Genomic DNA, 7,445 nt, shown 5'->3' on the forward strand with positions numbered 1-7,445 from the left:
AAAAGTACTTGACGGCTTAACCAGAGAAAAGATAAATATGTTAGAAAATCCCATAAAAAATAGAAATATCTGGCCTTTAATTTAATCCAATAGAAAATGACTACCATTAGATCTACTTAATGGAACAAAATTTACCCACCATGCCATTAAAGACTGCATGACTCTATATCATATATGACCTTCTGTAGAAAACCTAATATATATTTTTCTTTATCTTCCAGGTGTGGATCATGGGATGGAGCTTGCACCGGCCGCTTGCAAGGAGAGTGAAGGTGTATGCATGCCCTTACGATGGATCTGTCCCTAGCGCAATCCCCCAATATGGTTTTGGTCGGTCATCGGCGGAGGCACAAGGTAGATTGCGGTTCTGGTCGGTCATGAGCGGTGCTACAAGGTAGATCAATTCCATGGCCACCACAGATTATTGCATGATCTCCGGCTGTCAGCTCCCGAATCAGGTACATATAATTACTTAGTAGCGGATGCAGCAAATCTTTTTGCCCGATCTGCCGTCAATGAAGGATTAGCAGGAAACGTGATGAAGATAATCCCAAATCAGGTATATATAATCCATATGCATAATTACTTAGCGGTGCATGAAGAAAATCGTCTTGCATGATCTGCCGTTAATTGAGGATTGGCAGGGAACAAGGGCAACATATTCTAGCGGCAGGGATGGCTTGGAGGCGCTGACCTGCTACCGTGCTACGGCATGAGACTCTCCTCCAGCACATCCGATCTTGCTGACCTGCTAGGGCATGAGACTCTCCTCCATCACGTCCGATCTTTGTGATCAAGTCCCGAACTGCTCCAATATCAGCACGTCTGTTGCATGGTTTTTTGTTGCTGAAGAATTTGCACGCATATGGTGCTTGAGAGATTAGGTGCCATGTAAACGCCTGGAATCAGTACAGGGATCCTACATCAAAGAAAACAGCAACTGGGTCGAGGAACGGGCCAGCGAAGTAAGCGCGGACATAGTTGAGGAATGGGCAACGGACTAATTAAGCGCGGACATGTTGGGGGAACTGGCTAGCACAAGAATTTTTGGATGGGCACTTTAGGAGGCTAGGAGCATCACCTTCATGTTCGACAACAAGCTGCAGGTTGGTTCCTTCCGGATTAATCTGCTAATACCTAGACCTGCTCTTTTGATAGTTAAGTAATTGCAGACATATGATTTGCCATAGATAAGCGATTTGACTTTCATCTAGAGATTGATATTCAATTTCTTGGAGTTCATTAGATAGCTCAATTTGATGTATAAAAGTGATTTGATTTATAGTTAGGCATGCCCAACTGTCTGGTGTCCTAGCATTAGATGGCAACCTCAGTATTAGGATAATTCACTAATTGTCAATGCACAACTCATATCATGACCTCGCCTTCGTATTGCAATGCCCGTTTGCCACTGGAATGTGCCGAGCTCTACAAATTGCCAAAGAATCGTTAAGCATGTAGAGAACCTAGCAAGCTTTCAAAATCAGTGTGGTAAATATGTATTTTCTAGAGTGCAGATCTATCTATTTATCATATAACAATTAGATGTCATTAATCTAATTTTACTTGCATACTACCACGCACGACCTGAGCTCCTCCATGAACCCTCGACCAGCGCCTCCTCCCCGTCCTGATCCATTGATCCCTCTGCCGCACCCCTCATGGGAGCCGCCACAAATGATTGACTTGGATGCCCCAAAGCCTCCTCCCCGAGCTATTCGACCCCCTCCTTGAGTTCCATCGGTTCCTCTGCTGCACCCGCATGTTTGCCGCCACAAACGCTCAATCTGTGCGGCCCAATCTGGACCCTAACGGGACTGAAGATTGCACGTGGTGACAACCCTCATCTATGTTCTGCCGGTACCATTGTGTCGGGTCTTGCATCATCCTCAGCCTTTACTGTGTCACTCTGTACCTAATAGCAAGTGATGTATGTAGTTGGTTGTTATTTCTGGTATGAACCCTAAGTTTGATTCCTACAAACTGTGTTGAACTGTTGACCGAGAATCATGCAACATACCTTGATAAAATTTGGTCTTAAACCATGGATTTATTTATTTATATTCTGCTGCGAACCCTGATTTTGATGCTAGCTACTATGCACCGCAGATATAAATTTATTTGATTCAGTTTTGTTTCATCATTTCTTATATTCTTTCTTTTTTATCGTGGTCCGTACAAAAAAAAGAATGTTGCTGCAGTACAGTTGAGCGAATTAAGGCCTCTGGCGTCGGCTGGGAAGAGTGATCTATTTGCCACCTAGAGAATGGCATGGGACCACATCTTCTTATTTTTACTTGGTCCAAGCCAGGTGCATGAGTTGTGAAGCAGCTGGTCATCCAAGGCAATATCTGGAATATACATGCGATACATACAGCAAGTTACTCCATCCAACCCAATATCTGGAATATACATGCAATACATACGGCAAGTTCCTCCATCTCTAATTGTTTAATCGTGTCTATGTGGAATTAGACAGCTACGGATCTCCTATATTTTCCTCTCAAAATTGCATGGTAATTTTCCAATGATAGTGGAGGGATTGCAGTATTCCTGCTGGCTAACATGTACGTTATGGCTTTAAAGCAGTGCATTATCTTAACAGAATTTGGAAGATCACAATTACGTTTACATATGAATGGTATGGTTTCTATAGGCAAACAGTGCAGAAAACATATTCATTTGGTAGGTATATTCCGTTCCAAAATTTGCAGTATGCTTTTACTAACATATATAACGTGCATATTGATCTATTGTTTCCGTGGTGCTCTTAATTAGGTAATATCATCTTTCAAATTGGTGGCCCAGTTAGCTTTGCCAGATATCATCCGCAAAAAAAAAAAAACTTTGGCAGATAGCATCATGCATAGCTACTGTAGTTTGCTGCTCTGCGACTAGCTGACATGTCGTTCTATCTCGTGTAGGTTTAATTCCAATAAAAAAACGTTTGTAAATATCCATACTAAAATTTCTAATGATTTTCTAATTGGAAGGTCCTCTTGCTAAAAAAAGAGAATGGTGTTGATACCCGACATGCCCTGTTTTGATATACCGCCTCAAATTGATCATGAGGTATAACAACTATAAGCCCTGTTGGCTCTATATTATGTTTTGATTTTACAGTTAGCTTGGTGATCTCATATTATTAGCATATATATTATTTTCTCTCCATATTTAAGAACCCTGATTATTTCTTTCTTTATGACACATCTCTCCCTATGTATCTACCTCGCAGCAAGTCTATCAGCGGATACATGTCCACTGTGTCTTTGCTCTTCTGCATGGTCCCCGCGAGAAGTTCGATCAATGTTCATGACTAAGACTCGGGGATCAGCGATCCCCTAGACGTGCATGCAAAGATGAAGACAATGGCTCCCCATAATGATGCAAGTGCAATGAGTCCACGTGCAACAACCTGATTAGTATCTTTTATCAAGAGGATACCAACCTTCATACCCGGCGTGAGGCCAGACTTGCCGCAAGCACATGTCTTTTATAGGAGTTTAGAGAATGTCATCTAACGTAAATTATTTATTTAGAAATAGATGTGCACTATATGCTTGAGCTAGGCTATTATCTGGTCGCTCGATTTGACTTCTTTGCTTCCACAGATAATCGTCCTCACGCTTAAGATTGTTAGAGATAGCATTTCTTGCTGAGTGGTATATTTTTCAATACAATAGAAGCATTTTATCTGTTTGACCTGTTATTTGATCAATCTTTCTATTATATAGAATTGGAATGTGTTTTGCTGGGTGAGAAGAACATTGGATAAACCAATGACAAACTATATCGAGATTATCAAATAGTACTTCTTTTGCAGAAATGGTTGGCATTTTACTAGAGTGTAAACAACTAAAACAAAATTAAATACATTGAAAGTTTAAACAATGCCTTGATGTGGTGAAAATAATCCAACGCTTGCTGGACACACTAATCGGTGACTTGTACATATAATATCGTTCATACTTTATTAAGCTTTCTTATGTTGCTCTATTACCAAATAATGAAAACATGCTACAAGGAAACCATATGAAATGACAATACATATTGATCACTACCACAGATCATTTCATAATAAATAATTTCTTTTTCCCAATAGAAAATATACATTATTGACTTACATACAATGTGGTCTAACTCTTTTATATGTGTGATGGTCTCGAATGAATACATGTGATGTTATATGTTTAGGAAAGAATAGACAACATTTATTTCTCCTTCCTAATGTCTTACACAACATATCTTTGTTAAGTGGAAGCACTCAAAAGTTTCAAGTAATTGGCTATTCACATTGATATTTTACACAGTATACGCGGTGAGCATATATTTCATAAAAACTTTTAAATATGAGAAAATAACATTAATGCTTTAATAAGATTTACAAAATTCTAGCCCGCGCATCGAGCGGGCCACTCTGCTAGTTCTCCTAATGATGTGATCCGTTCATCAAATGACAACACATGTCTATGGTTAGGAAACATAACCATATTTGATTAACGAGCTAGTCAAGTAGAGGCATACTAGGGACACTATGTTTTGTAAATGTATTCAAACATGTACTAAGTTTCCGGTTAATACAATTCTAGCATGAATAATAAACATTTATCATGATATAAGGAAATAAATAATAACTTTATTATTGCCTCTAGGGCATATTTCCTTCACCCACATGTTAGTGTCCTCGGCGGCATGTGGTGTACGTGAGGGGAGCTGCTTCCGGGTGGGTGTGGGTGGGTGAGAGGGTGAGGGGGTGTGGGTCGTTGGATCTGGCAGTATCCGACGGTTTGTGATGCTTGATCCGCGTGACATGCTCGTAGACCAATCAGAACGAAGTACATGTTTTGATGACGTTATGACCATATAAATTCGTCGTAGTCGTTTAACAATAGGCGGCTGCTATGAGTCAGTCAGATGATTTTGTCTAGAAATCATCCGCCTAGCTAGCCACCCGATCTACGCATTGGTGGTCGTTCGATCACATCAATATGTCACGACGGCACCGAGCGTGAAAATACTTCAGCGCAACACCGATGACATCCCCACGAAGCTCCATTGCAGCTCTCAACGGCGCGCCAAGAGCTCCAACGCAACACCACAGTGCCCAGCGAAGCTCCATTGCAACGTCCGGGAGCTCCAACGCAGCACCACGACACCCGGCGGTAAGCTCCCTTCTCTTTTTATGAAAATGTTTAAGTACTGTTGCCTCGAATAACTAGAGGTAGTTTCATACTAGGTGGCATTTTCATCGATTCACTAGGAAGCGGGTCAAATTTTATCTACAGCTGCCTCATAGTTTGTTCAAATGATTTCACATTTCACACAAGTTTGCATCTTGGAATTACAAACAATGTTGTCAAAGGGATTTTTCATTTTTCGAGTGCACAAAATGAGTTTTTTTAAGGACCTACCAAATATTTGTTGCAAAATTGGACCAAATCATTTTTCTAAAATATTAGTCAATATTTAATGTATAATTGACCAAATTGTTGGGGGTAAAATATTTTGGATCCACCTCTTGTGAAAAAGACAAATTTCTGCCGATTCAGTTGGAACCGGGTCAAATTTGAACTACAACTGCCTCGTAGTTTGCTCTTTATTTTCTCCAAAAAATATTTATAGGTACATAAGTATCTATTTAATCAGAGAAACACCCAAAATTCTCTAAGATTCAACCACTAGCTAGGAACGGTCATGCCCGTCGTTTTGACCGCATTTTGAAACGGGTATGAAAAATTCAAAAAAATAAAACAATTGGGAGACCTTCGCATTCTGTCATTATATGTGGCCAAGTTCCGAGGAAAAATAATAAATTTGTAGTATGACAATTATCTTAAAAAAATGTTCTCAGAAACGAGCTATCACGTGTGGAGATCAATGGCTTTGAAGCCAAATGATCAACCTTATGCCCACATTCATGGCATAGTTTGTTCAAATGATCTCATATTATCCACAAGAGTCCATATTGCAATGGCAAACAATGTTGCCTAAGGAAGTTTTCATTTTCTTTGGACGAAAAAATCATTCTCTATTTTTTGAGCGCCCAAAATGAGTTTTTTTTATGAAGAACCTACCAAATAATTGTTGGAAAACTGTACCAGATCAATTTTCTGAAATACTAGGCCATATTTAATGCACAATTGACCAAATGGTTGGGTGTCAAAAGCTTTTATCCACCTTTTGTGAAAAAGAAAAACTTCTGCCGATTCAATAGGAACCAGGTCAAATTTGAACTGCAGTTGCCTCATAATTTGCTGTTTATTTTTCTCAAATATCATTTTTAGGTACAAAAGTATCTATTTAATCAGAGAAACACCAAAAAGTTTCCAAGATTCGACCACTGGCTTGGAACGGTCATGCCCGCTATTTTGACCGCATTTTGAAACGGGCATGAAAAAATAAAAAAATAAAAAAATGGAAAACCTTCACATTGTGTCATTATATGTGGCCAAGTTACCAGGAAAAATAATAAACTTGTAAAAGTGTTCACAGGAACGAGCTATCACGTGTGGAGATCAATGGCTTTCAAGCCAAATGATCAATCTTATGTCCACATTCATGGCATAGTTTTTTCAAATAATCTCATATTATGCACAAGGGTGCATATTGCAATGGCAAACAATGTTGCCTAAGGAATTTTTCATTTTCTGTGGACGAAAAAATCATTTTCCATTTTTCGAGCGTCCAAAATGAGTTTTTTGTGAAGACCCTGCCAAATAATTGTTGCAAAATTGTACCAAATCAATTTTCTAAAATACTAGGTCATATTTAATGCACAATTGACCAAATGGTTGCGTGTCAAAAGGTTTTATCCACCTCTTGTGAAAAAGACAAATTTCGCAAATTTAGCCGGAAGCGGGTCAAATTTAAACTGCAGTTGCCTCATAGTTTGCTATTTATTTTTACCAAAAATCATTTTTAGGTACAAAAGTATCTATTTAATCAGAGAAACACCAAAAGTTTTCCAAGATTCAATCGCTAACTAGGAACGGTCATGCCCGTCATTTTGACCGCATTTTGAAACGGGCATGAAAAAATCAAAAAATTGGAAAACTTTCGCATTGTGTCATTATATGTGGCCAAGTTGCCAGGAAAATTAATAAACTTGTAATACTGTAATTATTTTAAAAAAATATTCTCAGAAATGAGCTATCACGTGTGGAGATCTATGACATTCAAGCCAAATGATCAATATTATGTCCACATTCATGGCATAGTTGCTCAAATGATCTCATATAGTGCACAAGGGTGCATCTTGCAATGAAGAACAATGTTTCCTAAGGGATTTTTTATTTTCTTTTGACAAAAAATCAATTTTCCATTTTTTAGTGCCCGAAATGAGGTTTTTTGTGAAGAACCTACCATATATTTGTAGCAAAATTGGACCAAATCAAAATTTTAAAATAGTAGACCATATTTAATGTACAATTGATCAAATGGTTGGG

General features: G+C 38.8%; 1 long non-coding RNA gene across 1 annotated transcript; it reads left to right on the forward strand.

Annotated features, from left to right (window-relative positions):
- The first annotated feature begins 236 nt into the window (after positions 1-236).
- On the forward strand, positions 237-3,633 carry LOC123133568 (uncharacterized). Its single transcript, XR_006465299.1, has 3 exons — positions 237-1,106; positions 2,189-3,072; positions 3,236-3,633. It is a non-coding gene; the product is annotated as an uncharacterized lncRNA (long non-coding RNA).
- Positions 3,634-7,445: the final 3,812 nt, after the last annotated feature.

This window comes from Triticum aestivum, chromosome 6B (genome assembly GCF_018294505.1).
Source record: "Triticum aestivum cultivar Chinese Spring chromosome 6B, IWGSC CS RefSeq v2.1, whole genome shotgun sequence".
Taxonomy (NCBI): Eukaryota; Viridiplantae; Streptophyta; class Magnoliopsida; order Poales; family Poaceae; genus Triticum; species Triticum aestivum.